This window comes from Anser brachyrhynchus (genome assembly GCF_964034855.1).
Source record: "Anser brachyrhynchus genome assembly, chromosome: 1".
NCBI lineage: Eukaryota > Metazoa > Chordata > Aves > Anseriformes > Anatidae > Anser > Anser brachyrhynchus.
This window is the reverse complement of record NC_137694.1, coordinates 169,765,707-169,773,913: the sequence shown is the minus strand read 5'-3', so window position 1 is coordinate 169,773,913 and position 8,207 is coordinate 169,765,707. Positions and strand designations below refer to the sequence as shown.

Here is an 8,207-nt window from a genome sequence, read left to right as displayed (position 1 = left end):
AGTGTGTCCAATGTCTGTTTATCTGAGACTTGAAAGGACAAGTATATTCTGAGCTTTCAATAGAGGGAAAAAAATTACTTTAAGAATTGTTTTGTCACACAGTGACTGAGTGCACAGGAGCCACTGTTTTCTTACACTTGAATGAAATATTAATCTACTAGAATCTTTTGAGATACTTTTAAAAACAGATGTACTGATTCACAAGAAATCACTTTTCTCCTCTCAAACACTTGCACTGAATACCAATGGGATATTGAAAAGGTTTTGGTTTTCTTTTTCTCTTTGTTTTTAGTCTGGGGCTTGAAAAAAGAATGCACTGAAGCACTGAAAGCACTGTGAAGCAGTAACTTACCTGCATCACAGGTAAATTTACAGTTACTAAACTTCCAAAGTAATATAGTACTTTTATTCCCATATTTATATTCATTTATTAAGCTCAGACACTGGGAAAAAAAAAAAAAAAGTGTGCACTGTGTTAAGCAGCTTTTCTCATCATCTGAAATCCAAGAGTAGGTGACATTATAAAGTCACTATTCTAATAAAGTAATTATATCTGTGTCTTATATCTGTGTCTTCTTATAAAGTATTGATGCATCATAATATTTGCATTAAAAAATTAGTTTACTGTCGAAAGAAAACATAAAAGTGACATCATTCTTTTCAATGATGTTGTTTATTTAGGATCCTACCCTTGATTTTCATAGTTCTTAGCAAGGTAGCTTCAGTAACTTGACCTTATGTTTTGAATTCTGCATTTCCACTGTAAGTACCAGGAACATACTTTTTTAAAAGTACAGTTTAATTGAAGACAATGCTATTCAATTAACTTTTCTCTCAATCACTCAGTAAGCACAACTGGATGTTTCAAACAACGTGTGAATTTTTCAAGCCATGGCAGTGGGGTTGAGCTAGATCATCTTTAAGGGTCCCTTACAACCCAAAACATTCTGTGACTCTCTGTGTGGTCTTAGTGCCTGTAATAACAAACCATATAATGAATATAATGAAAAGGAAACTTAGTAGATGAATCTGCCCCTTTAAAACACAGAGTGCACCTTGTTCTAATTCCTTTATGTCAATCTAAATTTCATCCACCGCGTGATGAAAAGATAATGTTGACAAAACCCTGTCTTCCAGTAAAACTTGTCAGGACATTAGCAATTTGCTGTTGCTATGGATTTTGATGAGTTAAAATGACTCACTGACCTTATTAATTTTGTCTTGACTAGGTGCAGTTTTCCTTTCCCTAACTTACTTATTCCTAGCAGGTTACTGTTTTCATACTCAGAAACTAATACATTACTAATGACCTCATCAAAACAATGTAGTAATAACATTAACAGTCTCCTCAATCTTAGATTCTTTTTGTAAATGTCCACAGTAATATTTCTTATACCATCAGCAGCAACAGTTTATTCTTTGCTACCATATTGAATACAGTACCTCACTGCAATTAAGGCTGGTTTGAAAAGAGATGATTTAAGAGTTCCTTGTAAAACATTCGTAACTAAAAACATTTCAGAAAGAAAAAATAAATCCTTTATATGCACTGTTGAGAGAGGAGAACCCATGAAAGCAACGATACAAATACAGGAACAACATAGCTTTGTAACCTTTCAATACACATGAATTAATAGCAAAGGAAGGAAGTTGTATTACATTAAATAAGTTGGTTATACAACTCACAAAGAAGAGCCCTCTTTCTTCACTCCCCCTTTTGTGCTCTCTTTCTCCCTCTGCCACACACACACACACACTTTTCTGCCCTCTTCCTATCCCTTTCCATCCATCTCTTTTTTCCTTTTCAGAAGTCGCCTCAGGCACACAGCAAGTAACTGACATGGTAACAGAGCTAACTATTTCTGCAACTTGAAGGAATAAAATAAATCTTTCCACGTGGATAAAGTAAAATTCGGTTTTCAAACTTTGCATTTTGAATGCATAGAAACAAATCAACAGCTTGGCTTTTCATAAACCACAAGCTCTGGAGACAGTTCCACGAGCAGTAATTGACAGATTGTTTTATAGTTGCAATACACTTCATTAACACATCTTACCACATGGTTCATTTTATATCACAATACTGTTCTAACATAAATATTCTCTGATTTCGAACCAAGAAGAAAAATGTTAATCAGCTTGAATACAATCTGGAATCAAGTTCGTGCAACAATCTTGCCTTGGAATCCTGAGCCCAGGACTTGAACCAGAATAACCTTCCTTTTGAAGCACCTTGTCCCAGTTAAGACTACTTTATGATATCTTTAACATATGGCATTGGGCGACATTAGTAACAACAGTAGTACAGTTCACTGTGAACAACTGATAGTGGATTCATTATGATTCTCATAATAGTATGTTATCATATCTCACAAAATTCATGCAGGCAGTGTTACAAGATCTTTAAGTATTAAGAACAACTCACTATGACTGGTTTTCCTTAAAAATAAGTAAATAAATGACTAAGTTCATTTTGTGTTCAATAAGCTTTCTGCCTGAAAGGTTGGATATGACGTGATCATGAGATGCTTGACTTTTCCAAGTTGTTAGCAAACATAGATGACTTAAAACAAATATTAATAAAATGAATTAATACATTTCTTAGCTAATTTTTTTTTTTTTTTTTTTTTTTTAGTTAGCTAAAGCTGCCCACATATAATGATGCTTGCTTGCATACTTTTCTTGAAGAAAGATACAGGTATCACTTACTTGAGTAAATTAAGTTTACTTACTTTCTATATCATATAACAAAAATACTCTGCTACCTGACATCTTTTCAGAATATTGCCTTTATATTTGAGTCCTTATATGAGATTTGGAAAACTGGACAGCACATATTGCTCTTATCCCAGAAGCAATCATATTTAAAAAATGTAATTTGACATCCTGAAAAAATGAGGTAAATACATTAAGCTAGAGTTCCTTCCTGTACTTTAGAGAATCTCCAAATACACTATAATGAAATTGTGGACCATAACTTTGGAATATATAAATTTGAAGTCAACTTTTATTGAATGCAGTATGTAGCACTGTTAGCAGATCATATATAAATGAAGAGAAAAAAAAATAATTCACCCTTCATTGATCATGTCATGCAAGGACATAAATAGTCTAATTCTACAGGAAAGGGGATAGTCATGTTGACGGCCTTCAAGAACTTCATATTGTTGTGATGACACAGAACTATAGTTAGCAATGTGATGAAGCTAGGCTTTGTACCAGATCTTGCTACACTTACTTTAACAAGTACCATCTTATTATATTGCTACAGCAGTCAATATAATTCAGATAGAAACCATCACGTTTATAAGACTGAGATATTATTCCAAATAATGTCAGGTTGATTTCTACCAGTAGTGTTTAAATACTCTGTTTTTGATAAAATGGCAATGCAATATTTGCTCTGTAAAAGGTTATTTTCTGAAATGACTGGGTATCAAATTATTTTGGCTAAACATTCTCATTAAATACGAAGAGTTTGGCTGAAAAAAAAATATATCAAGTTAATCATAAGAAAAACTGCCAACATAGGTGCATGATTATCTTGCTGTTTTTCTACTGAAAGACTCCACCTGAAAACTGAGCTACAAGATGATCTCAGAATTTCCCAATGTTGATAAGCTTCCATTTTGAATAATTTCATTTTGTGAAACAATCAATGTACTCTGCAACCTATATCTCTTTGATAACTATTTCAGTTTAATTACAAATTATAGTAACTTGGAATTAGGAAAGTTATAATAATCAATAATAAACACTTCCATTATCAGGTACAAATTTAGTCGCTGATGACTCTATGATATGCCTGCCTTTAAGAATGAAATTTTAATCGCTTTCTTCTGAATCAAGAGTTTAGTGTTTTAGTTTGTTTTGGTGTGTATATTTGTTTTATAGGAAACACTGATGGTAAAATACCTTCTTTGAAAAGATGGGTCTTGTTGTTCTTGTTGGGTTTTTGTTGTTATTTTGGTGGTTTGTTTTTTTTGTTTGATTGTTTTTGTTTTTTGGTTTTTGTTTTTTTGTTTGTTTGTTTGTTTGTTTGTTGGTTTGGTTTGGTTTTTCACAAGATGTTTAATATAATTTTGTGATTTGAAACAAGAAACTGGAATTTGGATGAGGGTCACGTCTACGGTCAGAGACATTATTTTTTGCTGATCATATTAAACTGACTTAGCAAAACTGTAAACATCTTAAAACTACCACACATCATTAGAGGCTTGTTTTACTAATAGTTCATCTTCATATAGTTCATCTTCACTGAATATGATCAACTGTGGTCCTACATAATTGGCACAGAAATATCATTCATAAGGGAGAATTCACAAACCAGTAACTTTACACCCTTAGCCTTCAGAATGCAAAATTAATCTGTGATCCAGGAAGAAACAAAAATTTCTCTCTTCATTTTTTCCACTAAAAAGGTAATAAACCTGTGAACATCACAACTTAGTACAAAATGAGTATTCATAAAAAACAAGTAGATGAGAAGATTCACTAGCTTAGAACTATGCTGTAAAATATCTTCACTCCTCAGTTCATCCTCAGATATCTTGAGTGAATCAAGGTGCTTGGCTACCCACACTGCCTAAATTTTTAATCTCAGAGGCTCTTTTGAAGTGAACTTACTTGCTCATTTTAAATAATAAATAAATTAATTAAAATAATAATAATAAATAATTAAAAAAAAAAAAAGATGGGAGAATTTCTGGAAACAGTTAAGTCCATGAACTTCTCTCAACAGGCAGTAGATGAACCTGCATGAGGTTTGACTCTGACTTAGAAAATACTGCAAAGTGTACAAATTCTTATTGACTAAAACTTTGTAATGAAAAAGTTTATATTTCTGCAAGTAATTCTTGTTTTTAAAAAGATTTCATGACAATACAGTTATGGTTCATAATGAAAGCCTTCTCAGGTTCAGAAATGGCTAAACGCGAAATAGTTATGCCATAAGCATATGTCGTTAAATGGCTTTAGGTTCAGAGACTGTTTATAATCTGCCTGCTTGGAGATCTTCCGTACATTTGCCTATAATAAACCGTAAAGTCACATCCTATTTTTTTAAGAGCTTCTGAAATCAGTGACTGTTCACAGGAAGACAATCCTTTGAATACTGGGACCCTGAAGTACATTCTTATATGCCAGTATTTTCTGCTCAAAAACTATAGTAAATTTCAGTTAATCCCGATACTACATTTAAAACGAAAGCTGAGCAGTAAAATATCAAAAGTCAGAAAAGAATGAATTTGCATGTACCTGAGATACAGCTAAACACTGAGATTCCTGCTACCTTGTACCTTACTGTAATAGATGCTGAAACAAATATTATTTAATTTGTTGATATTACAAAATCTGTGGCTAAATGGAAAACAACTTTATTATTACCTAGTGAATGTATGGGACCCACTGGAAGTAAACCAGTGAGCTTCCAGAACTGTTTTTCAGCTTATTAACAAAACCATCTTGTGATAAAGCAGAACAAGATAGCTAGCCATTTAATAGGATGATAATACGGCAAAATTATGACAGTGTTTTCAGAAGACGACAGGTAGCCTGAATTAAACCTTAATTAAGATTTTTTTAAACTATTAAATAATACATTTACAGAGTTTAGTCAATATATCTTCCCACTGATACATCAACTAGTGAACACAATAGAAGCTTTCACATTAATTATAGTGACTACTTCCTTAATGAAGTGCAAAAATATTTGTGTAATCTATTTCAGTTTATTGAATTAGATTAGTTTATCATTCCAAAAGCAGAACTTGGGAGGGATGTTTTTTGCAATATGTTAGGTTGTCCCTAACAGTTAAACAGTGTATCATAAAATAATACCAAGTGAAAGCAATGTTCACATTAAAAATGATTAACCACTAATAATCAGACCACTGTGTTAACATGGAATGCATTTTAAAAGAAATGAGATAGCCAGTCAATTTTATTAATGCATATCTTTTTAACCAACGCAGGATCACAAATTGTGTGCACAACATAAGTAACTGAAAAAAGGTTAGCTCCTGAAAATTACTAAGCATGTGACTCCATTTTTTTTTTTACTTCTATTCCTTGTAATACTCTCAGAAATCAGTTCAACTCATTTATCTAATTTAAATGCACTCTTAAGACTTCACAGGAGTGAGTATGCCAGGAAAAAATAATTCAAATTACACATTTTGTTTCTTGGCAATATCTAACATGATGTGGGTATAATAATGATTATATTTTAACCTTTATTTCAGTTCTGCCTAATACAACATCGAATAGCAGTGAGCCACAAAAAAAATGAAATTATTTAATTATGTTATTAATCTTTCTTTAAACACCAAATAATTCCATCTTCTACTTCAGAAGAAATATTGTCACACTGTCAACAGCTGCATCTGTGAACACCATTTGTCCTCCATGATGAAGTAACATATACAAAAGCTTGCAACTCTCTCTTTATCTTAACCCCACTTAAAAATGTTTTGCATCTCGGAGAGTTTTGCACAGGATGAAAGTTAGAGTATACTTTTATTATAAGGTTCAGAAAACACAAAGAGAGAAAGTAAGGATGAGATTAGAAATTACATTTTCAGATAATCATTTAAGAGAAAAGGCAGAACAGAACAAAAATATTTAATACAGGAAAGTATTTATAAATTGCATAAATGAAATATTTCAGAGGAGGCTTAATATCTTTACACTGTAAAAGGTATCAGGTGTGGAACAGGTGGAGAGAAGTACCTGTCATACAAAGCAAATCTCTTCAAGATGATGATAATAGCAACAATAATACTAACTAGTGAGATTCATTTAATGTAAATTTAACAACGTAACAAATTAAATATGGAAGGTACTTTGAAATTACTAAACAAAGAAAAAGCTATAAAAGTATGGGAAAAATAATATTCTTATCATGCCCTATAATAATGATTCCTTAAACTTTATATTCACGTTTTACCACTGAGAGAAAGATGCAGTTTCTGAAAGAGTTCTGTAGTTACTCTTTTATTACCTATATATTATAGAGCCCGTAGGCCAAGCTGCAGAAGAATCAAGTCAGTTTTTAAAAAAACGGTTTCAAAATCTAAAATACTTCCTTATGAATAATGATAAAAATTCTTCAATTTTAAAAATAAGAAAATGTATAAGAAAAATAAGAAAAAAAATGTTTCCAAGTTCATATGGAAATAATTTACATTTTATATGTCAAATAGTAACTACAAACAAACAAAAAAAATAGAGCACAATGTATATCATACAATAAACTGAAGAATTACAGCATTATTCTTCTGATTAATTACAGTTATCTACCATTTCAACTTTAAAGAACTTCTGAAGCCTACTAAGCACATAGCCAGGAAAAGATCTGCAACACATAGAGGTGCGTGGATCAAAGTTAACTATGATGAGCCATGTGGTTTTGGAAGGGCTTCAAGGCAGTATCCAGATAAACGTATCTGAACTTACTCTGGACTTTTCTTTCTTCTGACTACATCTCTAACTGCATTTGTAACAAGCTCAGTAGATTTTAATACTCTGGACAATTCAAGAAATGCTTCATTTCCCATTATTAAATATTTCTCATTTTGCCACAACTTCAAAGGTTCTCCATTTATTTTAATAAACATAAAAGTGTCTTTTGTCAGTTGGTAGCATTTTGTAAATCAACCCTAATCAAAAACAGTTGCTATATCAGTAATTGTGGGTAACATTTATGAGTCTTCTGTTCAAATGGACAGAATATCACCCAAGAGGTGATCCTTGCTTCTTCAATTTATGCTCTCTAAAAAAATTAAAAAGATTATTCCTTTTTCCTTTTGATTTTCCTTCTCATTATAGTTCTTAAATCTCAGCTTAGTCCCTAAGTACTCCTCTAAAGCAAATTCATCTTAAGTGATAATGTAACCTTCTCTGCATGTGTTTTCAGATTAGATTACTAACAGAATACATTTTCAAGGGATCCTTAACCTGGTCTCCTACAAAATTTTATAATTATGAACATGCATGAGAAATCTCAATGTACAGTTTTGTACCAATATTATTTGTATACTTAAGCAAAGCACACAAAACCAGATTCTTTAGAATCCCAGATTTCTACATTTAAATGTATACTTCTGTATTATGCAGAAAAGAGAAGAGAAGAGAAAAGAGAAGAGAAGAGAAGAGAAGAGAAGAGAAGAGAAGAGAAGAGAAGAGAAGAGAAGAGAAGAGAAGAGAAG

The 8,207-nt window shown here is 31.9% G+C and overlaps 1 protein-coding gene across 1 annotated transcript in view; it reads right to left on the bottom strand.

The window, feature by feature from the left end:
* DACH1 (dachshund family transcription factor 1) overlaps positions 1-8,207 on the bottom strand; it is a 384,876-nt gene that overhangs the window by 213,707 nt on the left and 162,962 nt on the right.